The sequence below is a fragment of the Coenobita brevimanus genome, chromosome 84, assembly GCF_032717465.1.
Source record: "Coenobita brevimanus isolate Jiangsu-jjx chromosome 84, ASM3271746v2, whole genome shotgun sequence".
NCBI lineage: Eukaryota > Metazoa > Arthropoda > Malacostraca > Decapoda > Coenobitidae > Coenobita > Coenobita brevimanus.
The window spans coordinates 24,287,474-24,303,517 of NC_137037.1; the positions used below are offsets into that span (position 1 = coordinate 24,287,474).

At 41.1% G+C, this 16,044-nt stretch overlaps 1 pseudogene; it reads left to right on the plus strand.

Annotated features, from left to right (window-relative positions):
• The first annotated feature begins 9,054 nt into the window (after positions 1-9,054).
• Positions 9,055-9,168, plus strand: LOC145410244 (5S ribosomal RNA; annotated as a pseudogene).
• Positions 9,169-16,044: the final 6,876 nt, after the last annotated feature.

Sequence of the window (16,044 nt, forward strand, 5' to 3'; positions counted from 1 at the left end):
ACTGTAGGCAAGGATTCAGTAACACCTCCCATAAGAATAGTTTTTAACTGTAGTAATAGAAGGACGGGCTCCAGCTCCTGACCTGAGAAGACACACACCCTTGCTTCGAGTGGAGATTCTCACTCCAGCAGGACGGATAGGATCCAGCAGCTGAGGAATCCACTAGGAGGACCATGACGGCCAAAGTTGTGGGGCAGGTCAAGTGGTTCCACGTCCGGAAGGGCTACGGCTTCATCACACGCCGGGATGCGGGGGGGGATGTGTTCCTTCACCGCTCCTCCATCGTGGCCCCAAACCCTGCCCACCCTGTGCCGTCTGTTGCTGCTGGTGAGGAGGTAGAATTTGTTATACGGGAGGATGCTAAGGGCCCCACAGCTGCCTTTGTCACCGGCCCTGCAGGCCAGGCAGTTCGGGGCTCGCCCCATGCCCTCCCCCGTCGTCGTCGGCGGCGGCGGCGGCCACCATTTGATGTTCCTGCCTCCTTCCCTGCCTCCTCTGCCTCTACTATCATCACCATGTGTGTGGAGGTTGCTAAAGCCTTTTCGGGGGAGATATGGCGGTTTTGCTCGGCGCCTGCCCGTCATTTTCCAGGCCAACGGGCTCCCTGCCATATCCATCCCAGAGTCTTTTTCTTCCACACCCATGGCACAGAGGAGGCCTGGGAGGGGAGCTCCTTGTCCTCGTCCTCTTCGTCGTCACCGTCAGCCCTCCTCGACTCCCACCTCCTTGGTACCGCAGGTGCTGCAGCTGCAGCCTTCCACTCCACCGACAAGGATTCAGCTGTCGGGGCATGCTGTCTCCCGCCAGTCCGCCTCTCGGCCCGTACCTGAGGTTCCCATGGAGGTTGGGGATGCTGAATCCTCATCTCCACCTGAGGCTGATTCTGCCGCACCTGTATCTGAGGAGGTGACTCCTGCTGTGCCTCCATCATCAACGGACCAGGGAGCGAAGAGTGCCAGGTCCTCTAGTTCGGTCCGGCAACTCTCTTGGGGAGACTTTTCCTCCCTCCCCCCTCTTGGCCTCGAGATACTGGAGAACCAGCTGCTCCACTATGAGGACACGGCACCAGTGGAGTCTGGCGAGCAAGAGTTTTCCAAGGGGGACTACCGGCAGGCGTTGCTCTCCTTCACCGAGTTGCGCCGGGGGTCCCTCAAGACTGTTACCGACCCCGAGGAGTGTCGTATACTTTCCTACACCCTCGGGGCCGTGCAGTCTCATCTTGCCGCAGGTTCCAACTCAGACTCAGACTCTGCTGCCTCCACAGTTTAGTCCCAGCCGTCACTTTTGCTGCCCATGCCTTCCTGCTCTACTGCTCCTGATTGTCGTCTGTGCTGTGGACTGTCTGGATATTGTGTGTTCCTATATGTACAAGTGTGTTTATGTATATATGTCCAGTGTATGACACTTTGGTTTATTCAGTGTATGACATTTTGGCTTAATGGCCAACGTTATGGCCGATAGCCATTAAATCGGAAAAGAAAAAAAAAAAAAAAATGTAGTAATAAAGCGTCCAAATGATTAGCTAGCTTTGAACGATTGCGTTTACTATGGACCTACACTAACAGAGAAGTGGGGAAATATGTTACTAAGATTTAGAGAGAAACATAATGCTTATACAGCAGACATTTGTAAGGCTTTTCTCAGAATAAGTTTGAGAGAAGATCTGTCTATCTATCTATCTATATACCTGGGCTGCTTCCCCCAAGGAAAGGGAGATAGCCGAGACAGGACGACACACTCCCAATTTACTCATCCACTCAAACACATTCATTCGCATCTTAGCCCCAAAGGGGAGAAGGGACAGATCCTCACCACACCATACCACACGAGGGTCAACTGCACAGTGCAATCAGTGACATCCGCAGCAGGGCCTGACAGCAGAGGTGGTTTACCCCTGCCACATCGTAATGGACCCATCCCCTTACCTGCACCTGACCTGATCAGCTGATCAGACAAAATGCGGGAGAATATCCCCTCAGGGCTGTGTCATCATTTATTCATTCACAATTTCTCTCCATTCATTTCTATCATGCACAGCCACTCTTCCTTGCCCAACAGACATCCCTCTCTCCACACTGTCCATCCATCCTATTCATGGTCATCCTCTCAGCCTTACACTGGTCACATCAGTTTCACTGGAGCATCACCTTTAATTTTAAGAATAATGAATGACCCAAAGGTTAAGTCGACCCTGGGAATCCGAAATTGTACTTGGCATTTTATAGCTCATAGAGCTTCATGGCAAAATGGATTCACAGAACGAATGATTGATATTGTGAAGAACTGCCTTAGGAAAACCCTACACAGAACTAAGATCAATAGAGAGGAGCTGAGAACGGTAGCCTAATAACTGAAATTCAGGCTAGAATTAATGACAGACCTTAAACCTATCTGGATGATACTACTGTAGTATATCAGTTGAAACTGTGACAACAGCTCATATGTTGTATGACAGAAAGCTCCATCCAGTGTCTTATGTTGATATCCAGGAGGAATTAGATGATCCCATCACAGAGAATAGTGAACTAGGGCAACGTCTGCGTGAGGGATATCAACGTTTGAAAAAAAAAAAAAAAAAAAAAAAAGTACTGGACATCTGAAATAGACATTGGGGCGAAGATTATCATTTGAGCCTAAGAGAAAGCTTTTATGGTGCTCAAGCTGCCAGTAGCAAGTCAATAATAAATATAGATGTGGTCTTAGTAAAAACAGACCAACCGAGATCCGAGTGGCCATTAGCTAAAGTCATCCCCTCACATCCATATTAGGAGGGAGTGTTGAGTCTTGTCAAAATTAAATGTAAGGGACATTTCAGCATAAAAACCATCAAGAAATTGGTGCCCCTTGAGATAACGGCTATCCCTGAGATAGTGAATTGTGGAGAAGAATTGGGTCAGTATGTTCAGCTTAGAAAGGCCATTGCCCAGGGTTCTCGAGACTTGTGGAGAGATCTCCTGGCTTGGGGTCACATTCTATGAAACAGTGTATCATTTTTCGCCCAGCCCTAAAACTGTGGAAATCATTTTTTTCCCAGTTTGAGATATCTTGTGTGCAGTAGTGAAATGTGCAAGATTAAAATGGTTGTTCCTGTTGAAAGCAGAGGAAAGTTCCAGAAAACGTTTATTGCTAGTTCATACAGATCATTTACCCAGGGATTTGCTTTAGTTTCTGGTTAATAATCCTTGTTATTAATCAACTGAATGCTACTGCATTTAACCTTTACAGACAGTTATAATGTAAACACATGTTTATATTTAAGAAGGTTAGGAATATTCCACTGTACCTAACTGCTCTTGCCTAGTTGGTGAAGTGGAAATTGGAGGTAGATATTATACCTTAATGTACAGAAAATAAATGTTTGGTCTGTTCTTATTTGGAAATAAAATTAATTTGTTAAGTTGGACCTTAATTGTAAATATTGTATTTAGGTAATTGTAATTAATTAATATTTGGCATCACTGAATCCGATGAGGGAGACAAATACACTTTTTCTGTTCAGTTCCTAAAGTTCGTTCAAGCTGCACACTGTTAATAAGTTGCACCAGGACACTTGGATAGACCATCACAGCCCAGCCAAGACTGCTAGCCCACTGTTATGTCATTCCAACGCCATCTAACTACGTATCTTTAGAGATTTGGCCAAATTGAGGGGAACTAGCTAGGATATCAGGAGGAAAAAAAATAGGTGAGTTAAGGTTAGTTATACCCAGTCATCTGAAGAGGCTCCTATGACTTAATTTACCTTTGTTGTTATTAGAATAACTTCAAACCGAAATTTATTGTCTGACAAGAGGTGTTGCAGAGAGATGCCAGTAGATTGTAAGTGGAAAGTATCTTTCTGTAACATGGTGTACTTACCAGAAGTGTCTTTAATAGGTAAAAGAAGGAATAAAAGTAGAAAACAGAATTATGACTTTTACCCAAACTGGTTGAAATGGAAACGTTTTCGTTTCGTTTTCTTTTATGAAGGCTCTAAAATGCTTGCATGCACTGCGCTTGGTCACCAAATGGCGGCTCTCCACGCTGGTCGATCTCTGGCAGCTTCGCTATTTAATCCCTTAACTCTGGGGTCATACTCAGTGACCTCGTTGCAGGTCTTTTTCGGTCTACCTCTCACAACCCTATTCCCAGCATTAATACTTGTCACTTTCTGCACCTAGGTATAATTCCCAATCCTCTCAACATGCCCAAACCATCTCAATCTACCTCTCCTTTTTACGACACCAACACACTCCGGTCCCCTCCTACCTCTCAACTCTTCCATCGTAAACCTACCCTCCCCAGGCCTTGCACTCAAGGACGCACTGCACATCCACCTAATCACTGCCATTTCTGTGTGTTTGAGCCTGCGTACACCATTACACTCCTAATACATGCTGCATACAAAGATCCCTTAGCATGGAGGGAGAGCCCTCTCAACATCAGAAGAGGCAACAGCTCCCTGAACTTCTTCCAACCACTCTTTACTCTAGTCACACAACTAGCTCCTCCCCCACCTCCAGCACATAATATGTCTTCCATGCAACAGAACTCTTCCACACACTCAAGACTCTCACAGCAAGTTCAATCCTTTCATACCTGGCAATATCCACATGCTCTTCATGACACACCGCACATATGAAATCAGCATTATCTCACAGTCTGCCTATAATACCACTACATCTTTTATGCACCCACTTATCACAAACATTGCAAAAGATGGAATTACTTTCCACACCCTTGTGACAAATTGCACATGACCACTCTCCATCTTTGACAGTACTGCCCTCAGCCCTAGATACCATCACTTTTGTTTTATCTGCATTTACTCTTAAGCCCTTGTGCCCCATACCATCTCTCCACTTCCTAAATCTTTCCTCCGCCTTTCTTGCATTCTCTGCAGCCAACACCAAATCATCAGCATACAACATCTCCCACGTGAGTCCATTTCTGAAGTCACGTGAGCGGGCTTCAAGTACTGTACAATGATAAACAAAAGGGAGCTCAAGACCGACTACTGATGCACACCAACATTTACGGAAAACTCAATCACTCGTATTTCCATTCACCCTTACCTGTGTGTGAGCACCCACATCCATGGCTGCAACGATCCTAACCAGCCACCCCTCGATCCCAAACTTTCTCATTGCCCACCTCACCACCTTTCTAGGGACTCTGTCAAATGCCTTCTCCAAGTCAACAAAATCAAAGTACAGTTCCCCTTTCTTTCCTATATATTTTTACTGAAACTGCCGTACAATGAATTTGCTTCGCACAAACCCAAAATGCATCTCATCAATATTTACTTTTTCTCTAATCATACCTTCCAGAACTCACTCTATTACAGTCATTATGTGACATAAAAGCTTTATGACTCTATCATTTCCTCTTTCCAGGGCATCACCCTTCCCCTTGTACACATTTACAATTACACTCTTCAGCCAATCATCTGGGACAACACACTCATATATAATCGTATTTGTCAGGTCAGCGACTAACCTCACTCTTATATCTCCTGAGGCTTCCAATATTTCAGCAGTGAACCAAGACACACCTGCTGCCTTCCCCATCTGCATCCTACCTATAGGCCCGCTCACAATAAGGGCGTCAAAAGCCAAGGGCCAAACACTGCATCTGCTGGAAACAAAATTGATTAGTGGAGAAAGTAAATAAATTGGAAAAAAAAAAAAAAAACTTTCAAAAGGAAACAGAGGACAGACATTAGAAAAGAACTACATATACAAAAGGAAAAAATGAGGAATTAGTAAAGATACTAAACAGAAAAGACACGACAATACATGAGCTTCAGCAGAGATAAACACTCTGAAAAAGTAGTCAAGTGAAATGGGGAGTACAGCGGTCAGCCATGAGATAGTTTTGGAGGAGTTCAAAATCATGCAGGTAGTCTGATAAACCAGTGATACTGAGAAGATAACCCAGGCAAATGAAATTATGAGAAATTGCAAAGAAAAAGTACAAAGTGTATATCGGTATGCAGAGGTCACAAAGTCAAGCAAGATATAAGTAACAAGGTCAAAGCAAAAAGCATAAGAAGGGAAGTGAAAGAAATCATAAGAAACAACCCAAGATCGATCCAAGAATGGACTGAGATAAATAAATCGATAGGAATCACTGGCATAGATGAAAAAGAAATAAGGAATAGGATCTCCAGAGACCTAAAGGTGATGACAAATATAATGAATTATTTTAACAGATGTGTCAGAGGACATCTGTGAGAATGGCATAGAGGGATTTAAAAGACTAGGGAAATATGAGACAAATAAGTCAGGGCCCCTAAAAGTAACTTCCAAAGTGTTAATGCTAAAGAAGTGTTTAAAAATGCTGTCAAACTTAAGGAATCAGAGGAATTCAAAGACGTATGGAAAAAAAGATGCCTAACTCAGGGAGAATGGGGATTACCAAAGGAAAGGAGGCAAGAAGCAAAAATATAGATTGATAACGGGTCAGATGAAGAGAGAAGTAATTTTTTTTGCAAAGTAGTACAGTTACAAAAAGATAGCACATAAAAAGCAGGGACTAAAAAAAAAAGAAAAAAAATGGGGTAGTAGATGCAACTAATGTCATATTTATAAACATGATGAAGTTGATGGATTCAGATTTAGATGGAATGGTATCCAAAGTATTAGAGGTAAAAGACTATAATAAAGAAATGGAACCTCATATTACTTGCCTAACAGAAACAAAATTAACCCCAAGGATATCCAATAACTCCTTAAATTTTGATGAATACATGTTATGGAGAAGAGATAGATATTTAAAAAAAGGGAGAGGAGTTATATTAACCTCTTTGCGCCCCGGGTCCCTGATATGGGACAGAACTGGGCATTTTCAAAACTCAGTAAAGAAGGGAACCCTGGGGTAGGGACCTATGAGCTTCGCGACTATGAGCCGACAGGCAGAGGATGGTACACCCAGCACCCTTCCAGCAAAATCTCTCGCACAGGAGCTCTGGGCGCTAAGGGGTTAACAAAGAAAAATTCCAAGCCAAAGAGGTGGAACTAGATATACCCTCATAGTAGAATTAAATTCGGTTAAGATTAACACATATGAAGGGAAAAATAATTGTGGCAAATTTATATATGCCACCCAAGACAAACACATGGGACAGAGGTGAATACGAATCCTGGCAGGAAGTACAATACAGAGTTTAAAAAACCTACTATGTAGAATGGAAGAAATATCCGAAAGTATTATACTAACTGGAGATTTCAACACAAACATAAATTGGAATACTATCGATGTTAGAAGCTATGAAAGCTGTTGGAATCAAAAACTCCTAGATTTTATGTAGGAGTTTTTCCCAACTCAAATGTAAACGCCAGAAAAAAGGACCAGAAGAACCCTCATTATTAGATCTCATATTTACAGGGCAGGAAAATGAACTTGACAGCATAATTTATCACCCTCCATTTGGAAAACGTGACCATAAATTGTTAGATTGTAATTTCAGGAAACATACGATACTGTTAGCAATAACGAAACTTACAAAAAGAGGCTGAACTACATAAAGGGCAACTATCATGACCTAAAGAAGTAGTTTATAAAAATAGATTGGGAAAAGAAGCTAAGAGGACAAGGTATGAATGTTATACATAAAAAAATATGTGAATTTTTCTAAACATGAATCCAAATGTAAACCCCACAGCACAAAGAGACAGAAATAAAGATATGAAATGGTTTAATCTATCTATCTCCTGCCAGATGCCTTAATCCCATAAGGGGTGGCCACAGACAAATCGCCTTCATGTCGTCCTGTCCAATGCCACTTCACTGCCCTATTCCCAACTCACACACCCCCTCTCTCATATACCTCTCCACTCCATCCCTCCATCTCATCATCGGCCTCCCACTTCCTCTCCTTCCCTCCACGTCATTCGCGTACACTCTCCTCTTTAGTCTCTCGCGTTTCATCCTATCCACATGGCCAAACCACCTCAGAGTTTTGCTCCTAACCCTCCGTCACATCCACATCCGCAACACAGCACCCCTTCACTTCCTTATTTGTCAGTGTTTCTCCATGTAACTCCACATGCTTCTCTCGAAATAACCCTCTTCCACTGCTATCACTCTTGACTTGTGTCCTTCCAACAAGGTCCACGCTTCGCTTCCATACGTTAAAGTTGGTATCACAATACTGCCATGCAATGACTTTTTTACTTCCATGCTCATTTCCCGGTTCCTTATCACAGTTTCAAAGAACCAGCAACCTTTCTTCCCTGGTGCACTTTCATGCACTTCACCCTCTAAACTTTCATCCTTATTCATTACACTACCCAAGTGCTTAAACGCACTCACATTTTCCATTTCCTCCTCATCCAGCCTCACTGTACATTCAGTGACTTCACTTCTCGCAAAGACCAAAACTTTACTCTTCCCTACATTCGCCTTTAGATACAGTTTCTTACAAACACCAAGCTTTGCAGTTCCTCTTCGTCTTCACTTAACAATACAGTATCATCTGCAAACAACAGTACAGGGAGTTTCCAAACACTGCCCTCTCTTATTAGGGTCGCTCCAACATCCACTGCCATACCTTCTATCTCTTTTATAACCCCATCAGTATACAAATTGAATAACCATGGGGACATGACACATTCCTGTTTCAAGTGGGTGGTTTAACACCGACTGTAGAAAAGCAAAAGAGAAAAAGAGATTTCCTGTGGATCAGATACAGACGACATTGTAGTGAGAGGACAAGTACTCGTACAAGCAGGCAAGAAATGACTAGCCTATACAAGAATAAGGAGAGAAGTTCAGAGGCAGGTTTGGGAAGACATTATAAATAAAACTACTGATCAACCGAAGCTGTTTTACAGCTACATACGAAGTAAAACTAAAGGCAAATATATAATACAGTCAGTCATGGATAAGGGGAAAATCTACACCAGTCAAGAAGATAACTGTCAAGAACTAAATAAAATAATCTAATCAGCTTTTACGGATGAAAGTAAATCTGAGAATGATGAAATTGAACAAGTTGCCCACACTCCTAACAGATATACGTATATCAGAACAAGAGGTCCAGGAAGAATTGAGTAAATTAGACAAGCGAAAGCAAATGGCCACGTTGAGTACACCGCTTCCCGTCCGATCAGCGAAGTTAAGCAACGTTGGGTCTGGTTAGTACTTGGATGGGTGACCTCCTGGGAACACCAGATGCTGTTGGCATCCCTACGTGTCAAGTGGGGTTGGTGGAGGATTAGTGCCCCTCCCTGTAAAACAATTAACTCTAAGCCCTTGGCCACCCCGTCTGGGATACATGGCGTCTGGCAATGAATGAATGAATGAATGAAAGCAAATGGTCCTGACGAGATTTCAGGTTGAGTATTACATGAACGTGCAGAAGTGTTAAGCAGATTAGTGCATTTAATATTCAAGGAATCCTGAAGACAAGGTAAACTACCTGAAATATGGAAGAAGCAAACATTGTTCCTCTCTTCAACAAAGAAAATAGACAAAATCCACTTAATTACCGACCAGTTTCATTGGGCAGCTTTGTGAGATATTAGAAAGCTGGTTAGGAAAATTTGGGTAAATGATCTGGAAGAACACAATATGATAACAGACAGTTCGGTTTTAGAAAGGGTAAATCATGTGTTACTAACCTGTTATGCAACTATGATAGAGCTGCAGAAACACTACAGAAAGGGGAAGGATGGGTAGGCAGTATCTATTTGGATTTCAAGAAAGCATTTGAGAATACCACAACAAAGACTTTTGTGGAGATTGTACCATAAAGGAGGAAGCCAAGGTAATCTGTACCGTTGGATGCAAGATCTTCTCATAACAGAGGAAATGAGAACAGTACTAAGGGGAAACTACTAATCATGGAGAGAAATGACTAGTGGAGTCCCATAGGGCTCAGTGCTGACACCAGTTATGTTTTTAGTATATACAAATGACATAGACAGTAACATTGGCAATAAAAGCTATCTAAATATGTTTGCTGGTGATTTAAAAAATCAAAGGAAAATTTCAAACGCAGATTTTTGTAGAAAGCTGCAAAAAGAATTAAATAAGCTTCATGAATGGAGCAATAGATGGCAAATGGAATTCAATGTGGACAAATGTCATGTAATTAAGTTTGGTGAAAGTGAAAAAAAAGACCGGACTGGGATTATAAGTTAGGAAGTTCAACCGTACACATATCAGAAAAGCAGAAGGACTTAGAAGTGATTATCAATAACAGACTATCTCCGGCTCATCACATCAAAGAGAAAGTACGGAACGTACACATTGCCTGCTAATATGAGAGTAGCATTAACCTATATAAATGAAGACATGCGAAGAAAGTTAATCACGCAATTCATTAGACCAACTCTGGAGTGTGCATCTGTAGTCTGGAATCCACAAATCAAAAAATAATAATAAATAATAATAATAATAATAATAATTATTATTATTATTATTATTATAATAATAAGATTGGAAAGGTACGAAGGGCCGCTACAAGATGGGCACCAAGTTCAAGGGATCTAAGCTATGAAGAAAAATAGAAAAATTAAACCTACCGCCATTTCAAGACAGAAGGAAAAGGAGAGACATGATTATGCTATATAAATGCATCATGGGAAATGAGAATAAACGCGTATATAACCTATGGGGAAGGAACACTAAGAGGACACTGCAAAAAAACTTTACAAAAAAGAGAGGTGACGAAGACGTAAGGATAGTCAATATCCCAACCAGAGCAACTGATCAGCGGTATGCACTACCGAACGAAATAGTGTACCAAAACTATTCATAAGTATAAGGACATGTATGGTAAAAATGGTTTAATACATGGGACAGTACAAGCTTGACTCATTCCTGTAAAAATACAATTAGGTAAGAATACACACACACACACACACACACACACACACACACACACACACACACACACATATATATATATACAGAAAGAGAGAGAGAGAGAGAGAGAGAGAGAGAGAGAGAGAGAGAGAGAGAGAGAGAATTTCTTGGATACAGTAACAAGAAAATAGTTTATACTCTTATTCACCTCACTTTTAACCCTCTCACTCAAATAATGGATCATGGATTCTACGTTTAACTTTTGCTAATGAATTATAATTATATTGTGCTTAGGAAACAACTCTAAAAACTGAAGGGAGTAACGAAGGCTGCTTATAACCCTATCCAGCTGGGAATGTCTCTTCAAAGCCATATCAAATTATCTGAAGAAAGCCTGGATGAAATATATATGAACGTCGTCACAGTTACGTGGAAATGACCACAGGAGGTTATGAAAAGTCAGGCAACCAGGGTAACGGAATAACAACCCTGAGATGGAGAAAAATGAGGCGAGTTGAGACCCAGACAGTGAAGCGAAATTTTCAGAGTTAATGGGATGAGACAGAACAATGTGCCATCCAAAAGGTCATTGCAGACAAATTATACAGAGGCCATAATCTTACATAAGAACATAAGAAGAGAGGATAATTGCAGTAGGCCGGTTGGCCCATGCTAGGCAGCTCCTACAAGAGTAATTGAACTGCTAGAATGAGATAAGGATAGCAAAGAAGAAGGCTCTCTCCCGCCCTCGAAACCCTCCAGCCGAAGCCGGCTGGAAAAGTAAGAAAGAACACCACGCAGTATAGAAAAACTGGCGTGGACATTTTATAGGAAAGTGTGAAAGGAGAAAAAATTGCCTGACGATGATGATGATGAGGAGGAGGAGAAGGAGGGGAGGGAAAGCCACGTCTAACCTAATACAAGAGTCTGGCCGAAGCATTAAAGAAAAAAAAATGAAGATTTCTCGGGTCCCCAGAGTGCCAAGTAAAACATATGCACACGTATCCAAAACACAAACATTACTCGAGCCCTGCACCCAGGGAACGCCATCGTTATTATATTTTTCCTTTCATTTCGTGCTTATATTCAACATAGGCGAGAACAATAGAGGTTACAGGGTTAATAAAGGCCATATCTAACCTGCTGAGTTCGAAAGTCTCTGCTGATCTCAATACAGTGGTCTGCAAGCAACAAAAACACCGTCCTCCACACAGCCACACGCAGAGGCGGGAGGCAGAATTGACTATAACTCTTGCCTCTCACCCTCTCTCTCCTTCTCACCCCTTGCACGAAATGTTCCCGCCGTACCCACAGCGTGACATCTCCTCCCTTCCTTCCTCTCCACCTCTCTCTTCCTCTCTTTCCCACTCTCCCTCTTCCACTCTTCTAACCATCTCCTCCATTTCCCCTGTACGTTTCTCTCCCTCTTCATCTCTCCCCTCCCTCTACCTCTCTTCCAACTCTCTCTCTCTCTCTCTCTCTCTCTCTCTCTCTCTCTCTCTCTCTCTCTCTCTCTCTCTCTCTCTCTCTCTCTCTCTCTCTCGTGTCTGTCAGAAACATATTCATTTATGCATCCTTACCTAACAAAAGAATTTATACTGGCAGTTCGACAGAGAGACAACAAAACAATGTCACTTTAACCGTGTCATACTCGCATCTTTTCTCGTATTGTATTTCAGCAAACGCCACAAGACAACATTAATTCAGCTGACAGTTATTATAGGAGCCTGATAGTGCAAATACTGGTGACATTAACCCCCTCAATTTCGTGACTTCTCTCATACTTTTTCCACAGGAACGCTAGAAGATTCTTGGGCAGAAAGTGAGTTACACTAGTCTGAGAGTTACTTTAAGGCTATCCCCCTCAGACCGATTCCGTTATTTTCACTTCATTCTTGCTGTTTTTAGATGTTTTCACGAGAGATTGTTCGAAGTTTAATTCTTTATTGCAACCTTTCATTTACTCCCTCATTCAAGGGGTCTCTGTTAAGATTGCCGAAATAGCTTAGCATAAGCAAAAATTTACCAATACGCATTGTGATGGATGAATTAACTAACCTCTTTCACCCGTCGACTTCTTTTTCTAAGCAATGATTCAGCATTTTCGGTCAGTTAAGAGAGAAACCTACAATAAAAGGGTAATGAAGGCTGTATCGAACTCCTTCAGTTTAAAAAGTCTCTCCTAATCTGAATAAAATCTTCCTGCAGTGGTGTGGACAACAGCCAAACTACGTTCTGGTAACGAAAGGTTAAAAAGGGCAACAGCTAAACGATCTTATCTAGAACGGAATTAAAGTCTCGGAGGCAGTTTGTGGCACACCAACTTGTGTCTTGCAATACAGCATTTTACATTGCACAAAAAACTCGCATTTTGAATTCGAATCGCTGCACGTGAGATCCGGCCTCCGACCAAATTCTCTACCCGTGTTGAGCTATCATCCTTTGGCGTTGTCACAGACCTTCCTTATCATTCACATTCACATATTATAGGCTATTCGTATAATACACAATGAATATGATTATATATCGTTTAGTATCATTAATGTGTGTGTGTGTGTGTGTGTGTGTGTGTGTGTGTGTGTGTGTGTGTGTGTGTGTGCCATGTATGCAATCACGTAACCCAATCGCCGACGCCACAACTCAATAAAATCAAGTCACTCAATCATCTCTCAAACCATGACCAGAAAACTTCAAATCTGTGGAAAAAAAAGAATGTTTCGTTGTCAAAACAGGATTAGGAAGCATCTCGTAAATATTTCTTCTCAGACACAAAACACTTTTATTTTTTGTAATACAGAATATTTATCTTTGCATCATTATATTCATTTATCTCTAAATCTATCATGAATCCCAGTAATATCCCTCCATGCAATGTAGTCCCTTAGGAGTGTATGTGGTTTTGTTTCTCTCTCTCTCTCTCTCTCTCTCTCTCTCTCTGTATATATATATATATATATATATATATATATATATATATATATATATATATATATATATACAGGCTGACGAATGAGGATATAAAGGAGCGTTGTGGTGTGGATGTGGATGTGATAGGAATCGTTATGAGGAACACACTGAGGTGGTTTGGCCATGTGGAGAGGATGGAGGGTGAAAGACTGACGAAGAGAGTGTATGTGAGTAAGGTGGAGGGGGACGAGGGAGGGGGAGGCCGAGGATGAGATGGATGGATGGGGTGGAGAGGTATATGAGAGAGGGGGTGTGAGTTGGGAGCAGGGCAGTGAAATGGCGGGGGACAGGGCGACTTGGAGGCGATTTGTTTGTGGCCACCTCAAACGGGATTGAGGCGTCTGGCAAAATATATATATATATATATATATATATATATATATATATATATATATATATATATATATATATATATTAGGGGTGTAACTTTTTTTTATTTTTTCCAAGTAAAAGGTAGCCTGTATCATAAATTGATGAATTTTTGTTTAAAAACTAAGAAAAAAGGCCTTATTCCTCTCAGTTTTAGAAAAAGGTCACCCCAAATATAAAAAAAATGGATTACCATATGATTAACGTTACCACTCGCAAGTTTTATCATTTTTATATAGATTTTTCATAACTATAGACTTAAACAGATGATTTTAGAACTGTTTAGAACTTTCTAGAACAGTTTATAACGTTCTAGTATGGTTCAACATTGCTTAGAACATTCTGGAATAATCTAAATATTATAAAACGAGATGCACTTTTCAGCATCTAACAGTTATCTTCGCAGTTTGCAGGTGAACAGTCAGCAAAATAATTGCTTAGTGTGGTACTGTTACATATATTAAATATTTTTGTTTTTCAGATAAGCATGATGGCACACAAAGGAAGTGATACTGTTGTGCAAAAGAACAAGGATGTCTGGACCAATAATTTGGTGTGGTTCCAGCAGTCACATAGAAGAAGAGGAATTGTGCCTTTAGAAGAATCTTCGTTAAAAGAAAAATGCAGAATTCCAAATCAAATGCAGGCTGTTGGATGTTACCAGTTTCTTAGAGCAAAAATCAATTTAAGAAAAAAACGAATACCGGTAGTGGAAATTTCCAAAGAAGGTACAAAGTTATGTGAGAATAAATTGAACTCTCCACCTGTGTCAGATCAAGCAATACAAGCAAAGCTTGACAAGGTGCTAAAATCTTATGATGAATGTGTCAAGAGGGGAAAATATGATGCTCTAAATAAACTTTTTGATATCACAAAAGTAAATGGTCAATGGTTATCCACTGAAGATAAACAACTCTACCAACTACAGGTGCAGAGCAAAGAAGTGGGGTACTCAACAAGTCAAGTTGCAAGTGAGGAAACTAATCACCCTTCAAAAAGACGAATAATGCCTGATGAACGTATAGCCTACTGCCATCAACATCTTACGATCTTTCATCTAGTGGTAGTTGCACTGAATCTGATGACAGCGAATGTAAGGATGAAGATGAGACTAATCATCCACCAACCAGAAAACACAACAGAAGTAAAGTAGCAACTAACCTGGTGACATCCGCTGGAGTATCGACAAATAAAGCTGCTACAATATGCAAACAGTTGTCACATGATGGTATTGACATTCCAGCTCCAAGTCAAGCAGCAATTTACAAGTCAATATATAAAGAGGCTGCTACACTGAAGGAGGAAATGATTGAAAAGTTACAGTTAGAAACATGGTCTTTAAATTTCGATGGAAAGCAGATTGATGCAATGGGTACCAGGTAGTACTACTTAAAAGTGAAAGAAGTGAAATAAAATTGGATGCACTGCGTTTGGAAAATGGCAAGGCTGAAACTATTCCTGAAGGAATTGCAAAAGTTATTGATGAATACAATAACTTATGGCACGCAATAAAAACGATCATTGCTGATACAAGCAGTGATAACACTGGGGAAAAAAGTGGAGTTGTTGTCAGATTACAACAAATTTTCATGGATAAGAGTTTCAACAAACCTCAATTTATCGGTTGTCAGCATCACATTCTGGACAGGATTCTCCATTTGGTGATGGACGAAGAACTTGGCGCTAACGCCAATTCTCCAAACATCGAATATCCATTTGTCTCAACTAATAAAGAATTATGAAAAACTAAAATCACAGTTTATTAACGGAACAGAAGAGATCCTCGATAAGTCAGGATGGAGGGATGGCGTGAAATTTTTCTACTTTTTAACACAAGTGTTAAGATTCATTGAAGAAAAAGGGCATTTTCCTTTGATTAACTTTCACAAAATTCCAAATATCAGTAATGCGAGG